Below are 13,020 nucleotides of genomic sequence, written 5' to 3' on the forward strand. Positions count from 1 at the left end.
ACAAAATCTACTTTAGTGAGAAGGTAGCTATTTCCAGGGGCACCAATAGTAATGTCAGTTTTGAGTCTTGGGTTTGCTTTTGTTTGTTTACAAGGCGATGAAATGTTTAAGGAAAAAATAAATTCTACCAATCCATGTTGAGTGAATATTTCAATCCTTGTAAAGACCAAAGTCAGCTGCCACCATGCCATGCAAACCTTATAGTACATGACATGTTAAATCGGTAACCTCGAAAGGGACTTCTGAGAAGCTATGAGTAAAAGGCACACACAAAAAGCCTCTGAGATGAATTCACAAATGAAATGGAAAAGGATAACTGTGTACATCCAAGAAGAATAGTAATTAACAGAAAACAAGAACACTTCTAAATTGAAAGAATCCCTAAAGTAAAAGAAGACCAAAGAAAAAGAAATAAAGATGAGAAGTGAAATGAGGCGGAAATGGTGAGCGACAAGGAGACACACTGAGAAAAAAAGTAGCTAAAGTTAGTGTGTTATTATTTCAGCAAAATTAAGTATATCAATACTGAGAAATATGACTTGAAATACATTCAGTACCTCAAGCAGAAACATAAACAAATAACATCTGGGTTTTTCTTTTGATAACCAGTATTTTAAATACAAAAATCTAAAAATTTTATCTTTGTGTAAGAGTTACACATTTATCATACCAATCAATAACAATAAGGCGCTATAAATACTGTATGGAAATAAATGTCCTAACAGATGTTAACCAGACATCAGTCTTCACCGGTAAGGATTAGATTTGAAGGTGTTTGCAGATAATTAAAACTTGTTTTTATAACATAACTTAGCAGCTAAGTAGTATAATGAAAATGGGATATTCAAATTATAAGATATAAAATATTAAAGATAGAAGAACATGTTTATTTTTTCAATATAAATATTGTTACAGCTCAGAGAAACAGTATGAAATCTCAGGGCTCATGAAAGGCCACATTCTAGAGATAGTGATTGACAGGTATGGTAATTCCCCTACAGCGTGGTGCCTGTTGTCATGGAGTAGCATGTCTCCTACAGGGTACTACCAGCAGGTTCATGTAGGAAGAGCCAATAGTCCATGTGAGAAACCCCGGAAGGCTAAAGATAGAAGGAAATATTTGTGCCACGTTGAAGAGCAAGTTCACCAGGTGAATTGGCATGTGGCTAGGGTACAACTTCCCATACATATATAAATAATGAAACACACAAAAAATTATCAGAAAAGTATTTTATTATTATTAGAGTCACGATTAGCACTCTCCTCATCAGGAGAGTTTTAGGTTTTTTTCTAGCCCTACTCTATACTTTTTAAACCCAGTCTCCAAGTTTCAAAATAAAAGTTTCTTATTTTTAATTCAAATCTCAATTAAAATAAAACAAAAACCGAAAATGTAGAAGTTCCTTATTTTGACCATCTATATATCATACACAACAAAAAGACTGATAAAATTCCACTAAACACAACAGCTAGATCCGTATTCCCGTTACTGCTTAAGCCCATTCCAATAAGGATTTTATACCAAATCTGCCCTTGCCAAGGCTACCTGGGGCCTTCATTTTATTATTTGCAATGGACAATTTTAACTTCACATCCATGTTGGCTTCCTTACATCCTAGATGCACATACAGCCAGATTTTTTCCCATCAGATGTGATTTGATCCTCCAACTTCGGAATGCCTTGATGACCTCCTCTTTATCTAAAGATCACTTTAAAAAGCCTGAAGTATTTGGCTCTTCCCTAAATCTTTGGCCAGATGTAATGTCATCCTCCCATTGGCTTTCTTTGTCCAAACTACATTAGCCTTATCTCAGATCTTCAAACAAGTTATATTTCCTGCCTAAGATCTTTCTATGAGTGAGTGAAAGGTGTGACGAAGATAGTTCCTCTTTGCCCCCAAAGGTTTCATTGATCACGCTGATAATGAATTTACTGTTATTTTAATCTCTTACTGTTATACTCAGGCTTAAATTCTCTACCCTACACACTTCAGTTGACATAATTTTAATTTCCACTGTGATGCTTCTCTCTCTTCTGTCAACACTCTCTCCTCACAGGGTTTCATCCAGATCAGGAGTCAGTAACATTTTTGACAAAGAGCCAGATAGTAAATATTGCAGGCTTTGTGTTGCCAAGAGGCAATTTTATGGAACTTTCCCTGCTGAAAAATTTCCCTGTATTTTACATTTTAGACTTATAAATGCCACACGTACTTATAACTCATGAGCCATACAAAAATAGGTGGCAGACCAGATCTGGCTCATGGGCTATAATAGTTTTCCAACCCCTCACCTAGATTCATGACTTTAGGCATGCTCTATAGGCTACGATGATCTAACTCACATCCCTAGCCAAGTCAACTTGTCAGTGCCTACTTGATGTCTCCACTTGGATTCTAACTAGCGTCTTAATTTAAGATTAAAAAATGTAAAATCAATCGCACATACGCACCTACCCACACCTCTGTCACTTGCAAACTGCCTCATGTCATCAAGACTTTGCCATATCACTAAAAGTGACCATAATCCCCCATGTCCCTAAATCCAAATACCTTGATATAATTCTTGCTCAGTAAATTCAATCATCTTCAAATCAACTTCCAATCTCAACTGATTTTCTCCAACTTTATTGCTACACTCATAATCCCAACTACCATCATCCTTCAACTGGACAGGTGCAATAGTCAGCTAAATGAACCCCCTTCCTTCACTAGTGTACCCTTCCACAATATTACACCCTCCTAAGAGCTAACCTCATCGTATCACACATCCATCATACACTTTTCAATGTAGTTAATTTATATTCACATTTTGATATAAGATCTAGATTTGGTCCCTGAGAACACTCATGTAATCTCTCTCCATGCTCTTCCTTCATGGACATTCCAGCCAAACCGGCCTTCTTTTCTTTGTAAGAAACTATCAAGCTCTCTTTTTAAATTACAGAATCTTTATATCTGCCCTTCTTTCTGCTCAGAGCACCCCAGATCTTCAAAGTACCTTCCTCTTTGTCTTCACTCAACTCTCAAATGAAATATTACCTCCTCAGAGAGAAAAATGCTCTGAAATACCTACAGCCAGATCAGTGCCTTCCTCCTTGACAGTTTTACTCAGCCATGTTATCACATGTAATCTTCTTCGTAGTAGTGTACTTTATAGCCCTTCACACCGTTGCTTTTTTAGGTATTTGTATGTCTTCCTCCTCTTTCCCTCCTCACTACAGTATAGCCAATTGTGTCTTTGCCTTCTTCACTGCTATATCCCCTAGTGCCTGGTAGGCTTTCTATAAACAGCCATTTATTGACTTATTGACTACATGTATATGCTAATCCTTTTTACTAATTGTTGTTACACTATAAATTTCTCTTCTCCCTCTCTTCGCTTCCCTCTTCTCATGTCCCTTGATGCTTCCTACTCAATATTAACATGGACATCATTTTGTGTCTTCAGCATTTCTCTTTTCATTATATTATGATAGGTTAATTTTCCTAAGAAAACACTATTTTGACAAAAGCAAAGCATTAAAGTAAAGCAGCATAGGATCAATTTTTTCCTATTGAAAAGGAAACACCATCTTTCCGAGAAGACAATTCCACCAGGAAACAAAAAAAACACACACATTTCCGGTAAGTCCTAGTTCCCAAGACTTGAAGCCAGTATGTTTTTCCACTTTCAAGTATCCTTGACTGTAGAGATAAAAGGTATCCACTTAGAGATATTAACTCATTACCACTGCCTAAATTTGGTTTCCAGAAACACAACTTAATATGACATCAATGGATGTGATAATCATTTGAAAGTAGCTTTATCAAAATCATCCAACAGAACAAGTTACTTTCCTAATTAGCATCCTCGGTTAAATACCTAAATCTGATGAATAATAAGTTATGCATTATGCTAAATTGCATTGGCTCACTATCTTAGAATGCTTTCAAACTAATTAAAAATGAGATATTCAGTGATGAGAAACATAAAAAGATAAAAACCTATTTCAATCAGTTTAAATTAGAATTTAACATTTCTTCAATACGCTCTTTTGTAGTCAATTGCAAGAGTAATAAAGCAAAATTATTGAGTCTATAATAGTGACCGTTCAAAATTCATAGTGAATTATTAAAAAGAAAACTAAGGTCCCTGCCAACTTTCCACCTCACTTCAAAGCATAGCCAAGGTCATTACAACAGCAAGTAAAAGACTCCACACAATTCCCACTTCTTCGCCTCTATTCTGTTAGTTCTGGAATCTTCTACTACTCCAAATTGTGTGTTTGCTCCAGACTCAGCAGTTCTCACCACCTTGTTCTTCCAATTGCCATCTTCTCTGTGCGGACTTTCTTGACTACCCAGTTAAAAATTATCCTATCAAAATTATCTGATCCCCATCCAGGATTACTTTTCACCATCTAACTTACGATACTTTGCATATTTATGTGGCTCATTGTCTGTTATCTGTCTCCCTAAGTTAGAATGCGAGCTTCATGATGGCAGAGTTTTGGTCAATTTCCTTCACTCAATAATTCCTGACCCAAAGTAAACACTTCATAAGTATTTTTTGAATATACTAATATATAGTCCGAATTATCAAGGAACTTATAAATAAATAAAGACACAACCCAGCATATAGTGCAGCTTGAGAAATATTGATAGTGTGGTACAGGAGGAGGTATGTAAACTATGAGAAGCAACATTTAAATAAGAAGCAATCCAGAAAGACACACAGTGTGGGTGACATCTGAGTTAAAGGACAGAAGGTAAGAAGATAACCAGATGGAGAAAAGAGAGGAAGATCTTACAAACAAGCATCAGAAGTTACCATAAGAAAAGCAAGTACAAAATCATCAGAAGAAAAACAATTGCATCCCAGTTATTACCACAAACATAATTAACTATGAAAACCCAGAACAGTTCATGCTTTGATAATGCTAAAGTTGATACGTAGATTAAGATGTGATATAACAATCTGCAAATCTTAGTTTTCAGAAAACCTTTTTAGGCAAGATATGATGATTTAAGGAAGAAAAGTTGCTGATGGATGAGGCATGTTGTCCCTTAAAGACAAACACTATGAAGACTGCGTACAGCCTTTATAATGGAAAGGTGCCACGTTTTTTCTTTTTTAAGTCCTTGGAATCTCAGTTGGCAACTTTGAAATTCATGTGTAATTCATGAGTTTTTTAAAAGAAATGTAATAAGTAACACAAGTGATTCTAGAGCTTGTCTTTAGGCTGAGGTAGATATTGGCATTATAAATTGAAGTGCTAGAAAGGAACAATAAGAATTAAGAATAAGCAGTAATTTCTGCCAAGATCTGTGGCACCCAGTCTCACACATAAGGCTTTTTGGAATCTCTTGGTTTCCAAGGTTCAGGCTCTCATACTTTAGTTTGTACATAAAGGACTTAAGTTATTCTTAAAGCACAGTTTTAGCACTTCACACCAGGAGATGGTTATGAGACTGATCACAGGATAAAGTGAAATAGGATGTGTGCCTACTTGTAGAAGGAACCTCGTTCCTTTTGCCATTCTATTCCTACTTTTCTGGCAGGAAAGTCCTAGAAAAAATTTCATATACAGATTAATTTTAAACAATTTACATTATATTTTACTATTAATAGCTTCTAGAATATCTTAGCTTAGGCTGGCCCTGGTGGCTCACACTTGAAATCCCAGAATTTTGGGAGGCTGAAGTGGGCGGATCAACTGAAGTCAGGAGTTTGAGACTAGCCTAGCCAACATGGTCAAACCTAGTCTCTACTAAAAATCCAAAAATTAGCCGGGTGTGGTGATGCGTACCTGTAATCCCAGCTACACAGGAGGCTGAGGCAGGAGAACCATTGAGCCTGGGAGGTGGAGGCCGCAGTGAGCCAAGATTGTGTCACTGCACTCCAGCCTGGGCAACAGAGCAAGACTCTGTCTCACAAAAACAAAAAACAAACAAACAAAAAAAGAGTATCTTAGCTTATATATTTCTCACATCTGATCCTACCACTTTACTTCTTTTTTCCTGTTTATACCAATTATTTCTATTCCTCTTTACATATAGGCAGAAAGATAAGACTAAAATGTGTCATAGACAATGACATCTAGTAAATTGACGTATTCTTCATGTTTAATTCCACAACAGATTTCAAATACAACCAAAATCTCCAAATAAAATCTTAATTCTAAATTGAGTGCTTGTACAGTCTTCAAATATGTTCAAATAGAACATCAAAGCTCAATAAAAATAGTTATATCACTTGGGATGGTGTTTAAAATATTTTTTCCTAAATAAATTCAGCTTCAGAGGATGAGAAAACCTTCGTTAGGAGATGTTTTAAAGAACAAATTAAGTTAAATGTGAAGGAAATCATACTTTATTTTGTTGAATAGTAAGATTTTTTTGTTGCTATTGTGAATTAATGCCATCCAAATATTGAGTGATGTAATTCAATTTAGTAAAAGAAAAAAGTCTAAATTATCAACTTCTTTCCTTATAAAAATGAAATATGCTATAACTTGCATTTTTTCCATGGCAATGACCCTGATGATCAGAGAGGTTAAAACCTAAAAACATTTAAAATCATCTAATCTAAATTATAAAAAAGAAATCCCTTTCTTCAGAAAAAATAATTTTTTAAGGAAGCACTCATAAACAAATCTCTACTAGTAGATATACAGCATACACATCTCTTACTATCTCCCATGCAGACTGCATAAAAAGGCGTGCTGGCTACTTTTAAGAAAACAACATTCAGATGTCTGGAAAGTATCTGAAATGCATGATTAATCTACACAGATAATTTTCTCAAGAAACCAAATTTTGAAGACAAGTAATTCAAAAGTCTATTGTCTATAAAGTAAATCCGCTGGTATACTTAAACTGCTGTAATCCTTTCTCTGTTTACCTTATAGTGTGCACCTCTCAAGCTATGGGAATGCATGTCTTCTCTAAGAAGAGCTGACTTCTTTTGTAGGAAAAAGCTGTTGGAAATGACTGTTAGGATTTCAAATGTTTGGGAGTGTGTATTCATGTGGGTTTTACGTGTTGAATATTTGCATTTGTAATTTTAAGATGCTTAAATCAAAAACTAAAATGACCTATGCAACATAATTCTGCCATAGGATAAATTAAATTCAATTAAATGTTCCCATACAAATTATTATCTACCACAATGTAAAAATATTTATATATCACAAAGATGTAAGAAACACTGACTTCTATTATACAGCAGAGTTCAATTTCACTACTACTTAGCTTGATGATATTTTAAGGTCATGTCTCTTGGAATACACATTCAATATTCATTGCCAAACGTCTGAGCTCACCTCTCTTGAAGCAATATTCAATTATCAAAGGAAAATAATTTACCAAGCAACCTCACAAAACACAAACTCTAGGTAGCATCAAGGTTTTTCAAAGTGATTATTCCTTACTGGTCGAGATCCTAAGATATTAAAACTCATAGATCACATGATCTGAGATTTTCTAATTGAAAAGCTGTAGCTGTAAACCTTTCATTCAAAGTCGGATACTACTTTCAGCTGTCAAAAGAATTATGCAATCACTTAAACTTCTGGAATGAAAGAGAAAATGAAGGGAACAATAAAAGTAACTGAAATGCACTGAGAAATGAACATAAGGAACCAAATGGAGGCAAAGACAGAGAGAGAGAGAGAGAGGGCTGTTTATCTAACCTTCCCTTCTTGAGTGGGTTTTCTCTGATATCTCTAGAGAACAATTGGATGTGTAACAATGAAATACAAAACACAAGATACTGTCTTCGTATAATTACTTGTAATGATTCCAAGATGGCATAATTTGAGAACTTGCTAAATAGGACAACAAAGTGATCTGCTTTTCCAAAATTTTGCCCCTTAGCTTATATATTATTTCATGGTGAAGATCAATAAAACTGAAAATTGGAATTGCCAGATATTATCAGATTTTATTTTTTGAATGCTTAACAGCTGACCCAAAATCTGGTCATAAAAATGGAAGTTAAATTAAATTGTCCTCAAAATTTAAGTTTGCTACATTTGTAAGAACCACTTGCTTCTTCAAAATCTCAAACTTTCTCATATCTAGCAGCAAATTGAAATTAGGAATTTAAGCTTGTAAATTCATCATGGAAACCAAATTGATTAAAATTTTCTGTGTATTCATGATAATGTTTAAAATTTTTGCGACATTTAAACCCTAAGTTAGTTACAAAAACCCTAAAATTATGCTTGTTTAAAAACTTGGGCTAACTTGCTTTTGAAAACATACTGACATATTCGTTCCATTCTTCTTATAATTATTTTTTTGTCACTCCCAAGCAGCACACCATTGTATATATCCCCAAAACGGCACTTCTTTGTTAAAGCCATTAGGACAGAAATATTTTTGAGCCAGATGCAATGGCTCATGCCTGTAATGTCAGTACTTTGGGAGGCCTAGGTTAGAGGACTGCTTGAGGATAGGAGTTTGTGACCTGCCTGGGCAACATAGCAAGACCCAGTCTTTACAAATGAAATGAAAATAAAATATAAAATAAACTGGCTGGACAAAGTAGTGCACACCTGTGGTCATAGCTACCAGGAGGCTGAGATGAGAGGACCATATGAACCCAGGAGTTTGGGGCTGAGAATGAGCTATGACTGCACCACTGCACTTCAGCCAGAACTATGGGTTGGTGAGTTAGAAATAAGTTCTCAGTTCTGAATATAATAACTGCTCCTGGCACTCCCCAGAATGAGCTGGGTTTTCTTTTGCCTCTCTATAGTCCCTCTTCCTCAGGAAATACCCCCATGGTTCTGCCCGCTGTGCTATTAATTACACCAATGCTTATTATATGTCAGTTCAGTTTTATCTAGATTCTCCCAAAGTCAGTGCTGAACTTAGTTGTTTGAAAATGTATATATTGTAATAGTTACCAAAAAGACCAAATACAGCTAGATATTTATGCTATTTGTTTTATTTCCATCGTAGGTATATTTCCTTTTAAAATTCATATATATCTTTCTCTAAGGATTGTCTCCGTTTTCAGATGTTAAGCACTTTCTCATGCACACACCACCTAAGCAGCAAAGACAGAGTCCACGTCAGGGAATGTCACATTCAGGATAAGTACCTATTATTCTGTAACTCAGAAGTAGGAAAATGGATGTCCTCAAGCAGATGCTTTTCTTGACAGATACAAAAATTTGACAAGGATCACTGACTGACTTCCAACCCACCATTCATCACTTTTATCTTATTTTGACCCTAAGGGTCCCAGAGGGATAATGGCACTACATTCCTATTTAGAATTCAGATTTCAGATTGCATTTCTTATATCATTGTTTATAAGTAGTGGTTGCACACAGTCGCGATAATACTATGACATTAATCTACATTCCTCGTTAAATCGATTTTTGTCTTCCGTTTTTGAGCTTAGCTACAATTTCTCACACGGTTTCTCTAGGAAGATTCCTCAATGACTGAAACATTTAGAACATGGTCGATTCATAAATACGACACTGGGATTCCCCAATGACTGAAACATTTTGAACATGGTCCATTCATAAATACGACACTGGGATTCCCCAATGACTGAAACATTTAGAACATGGTCCACTCATAAATACGACACTGGGATTCCCCAATGACTGAAACATTTAGAACATGGTCCATTCATAAATACGACACTGGGATTCCCCAATGACTGAAACTTTTAGAACATGGTCCATTCATAAATATGACATTGGGATTCCCCAATGACTGAAACATTTAGAACATGGTCCATTCATAAATATGACATTGGGATTCCCCAATGATTGAAAAATTTAGAACATGGTCTATTCATAAATATGAAGAGCTTGTGTAGAAAGTATAATTTACTTATCCTATTATGCTTAAGAAATTATGTGAAATAATGTGAAAATAATCTTAAAACATTTGCATGCATATTTGCTGCAAGAGTCATCTTTCATTGATACTTAATCATAATCATGGACATGGTGGGTCCCAATAACCAATATTTAATGCAAGACTGTAAATTTAATAGAGAGAAAACCTTATTTATAAATTTTCATGTGTTCTTTTCTTGACAATAAGGAGCTGTGAGATTTGTATTTTAAAAGATACTTAGTAATAAAAACTTTAATTTTTAAAACTTTTATTTTTAAATTCTGCTTAATTGCATAAAAGTTAAAAGGTAATATTTAATATTTAATGAGGCTTATTGAGCTAAATGATGATATGCAGCTTGGGTTATACTTGCAATTATAAGATTTGCTCATTATACCTAAGCAATCTCCTTCACTCAATCTAGCTACCACTAAGGAAGCAAAATTCCCTGAATCATAGTATCAAAGCATTCCATTATGTTTTCTATTAAGTTGTTTTGTTCTTTGAATCATTGTCTATTTTAATTTATCCTTTTAGAAAGAAAACAAATTACTTAACTTGCATTTCCCACTAGAAGCTTCACTACAGCTAGACTTGGAATTGATTTCAGGCCATTTTTTAATAAATGATGGTCCCTAGTGAAAGATAGAATACTTGAGCCATCAATATTGAGTAAATAAAAGGGTTTGGGTAAATAAGAGAGAAGATACCTATTTTTCTCAAATATTTTAAATATCTAATAACCTATTCCTCATCTAAAACAAGCCACAATTACTGGAAATGATGGTCAGAGGAAGGTATTAGCAACCCTGTGTAATACTACATGTCATGTTGGATCACTATTACAGAGAAACAGTTGTCATGCTGCATTTTAGTAATTCTACACATCACCAGAGAAATAGACAACTCTTATAGCCAAAGAAATCCAACGTAGCTACTGTCTACATATTCTTGTTTTAGACCTTTGGTGAAAAAAACTACTATGTGTATTGAATATATTTTACATTAGTTTTATCACAAAAGAAAAATGAGAATTCTATTAGATGCAAATACAAATTCTGAATGACAGGAAAGAAAAATTAAAATCAAAGCTGATCTTAATTAACAAAATGTATTATCTGCTTACATGTATATACAACTGTTCATATACAAAGGCACAGATGCATTTGTGGTTTTGAAAAAATATCTATTTCATTTCAAATCTTCATTGAACAATATTACATATGGCAAGAAAGCTGATCTTTTTGAAGGATCTTTTAAAAAGTGTTAAACTTTATTAGATACTCCAAACTAGCAAAGCTCAACTTCATCACAATTATATAATAACACTGCACACTTTCAATTTTATCTGGAGAAATATATCTATCCCTTGAAATAACTCTGTAAACTTCCTGCTCACAGATTTCATTTCAAGCCTTGAAAATGCAGAAAATCAATGCTGAATATACTTGCCCCGAAAGGAAAAGAAAATTTCAGGGGTGTCAGGATGTTTTATCACATAAAGTACAGAATTGCAATTTGTATCTGAGCAGGCAACACACCTCCAAAAATAATACAATACTTATCACAAAATACATTCACAGATACTAGATTTGGCACAAACCACTCCATACAGCTATTGATGAAATCAGTATTGAAAGCCTTATTCCAAAATCTATGGCCCTTTTCTACTCTCCAACTGACATTTCAGGATGCCACAACCTTGCAGCTCCACTCTCTCATTAATTTCCCCTAAATACCCTTGGCAGAAGAACGAGAAACGTCACATTTTTCATTTAATTTCTAAAGAACATCACATCCTTTAAGAATAGGTTCTTGAAATTTTAAAATGTTAAACATAAAAACCCTAAAGAGACAAACATCCAAAAACATAAAAACCCTAAACAGACAAACGTCCAAAAACTTTTCTTCAAAATCACAACAACTTTATATGCTACGTGTTCCTGTAAAATACCACATACACAAACTCACAGGCACACCCACCCACCCAAAACCCACACACTCGAATTTATATGGCCTCGTAATACCTCACATATATATACATGTCACCAAATGCAACAGAGACACACGCATATATATGGCCTCATAATACCTCACATATATATACATATCATCAATTACAACAGAGAAAAGCCAATTTCAGAAACATGGCTTCAATTTTGATGCATTTACTCACACTTAATTCTATTTCAATTTAACTGCAGAGATATTACAATACCCTGTAACAAAAACCTGACGGAAGATTGTAACAAATTGCTTAAACATCAAACCAAACACTAAACATAATTTCATCACAAAGTGAAATTCGCATCCAACTCGCAAAGAATTAGAAAATCCTTGCACTTACCTTGGCCTTGTCCATTCCCCAGATGACCCCAAAACACCACCGTCATCATCAACAGCCCCGGAGCCCACGTCCACAACCTTCTAGTGACACGCTCGTGTCTTCTGGCCATTGCATCTTAAACTCTGCATATTCAGTGGGGTGGATGTGAAAGTACAATAAATTACATTCTTAGAGAAATACACTACGACTCAAATCCCATATCTAATATGCACTGTGCATTTCTGAATTATCCTGCCTACAAGGAGGTACATTTGAAAATCATGCTTCCCTTTAGGGTTGTCATATTGATGATTAATACGAAAGCTCATTCATTTTTAATCTTTAAGCATTCATCTGAATTCCATTTTTAATATCATTTTCCAAAACAGGCCACTTAACCTATGAATGTTAAAAAGTACTCCCGATATACATATTGGAGTTCAGTCAAGCAAAAGCATGGTGTATGGACACTACTTAAGTATAACTTGATATTTAGGCAAATTGATGAATTTAACATACCATGTAATCTCTACATATATACAAAAGGACTTTTCAACACATTTATGTAAGTTTTGCATAAATACCCTTGAAAATATTCTCAAGTTTTAAGTGGTATTCTAATTATGTCAGTAACTTTAACTGAATAAAGAGATGCATCATGTGCAAAAACTAATCTTGTTTACTTAAAATTGAGAGTAAAATTAATTATAGAAGGTACAAAACACTTGTAATTTTGATTTCAGATATATGACCCACAGGAACCTTCATATATACAAATATTATACACATATATGACAATGTATATTTGAATGTTCATTTTGAAACTGCTTTTCATACTGATAC

Source organism: Symphalangus syndactylus, chromosome 1 (assembly GCF_028878055.3).
Source record: "Symphalangus syndactylus isolate Jambi chromosome 1, NHGRI_mSymSyn1-v2.1_pri, whole genome shotgun sequence".
Lineage (NCBI taxonomy): Eukaryota > Metazoa > Chordata > Mammalia > Primates > Hylobatidae > Symphalangus > Symphalangus syndactylus.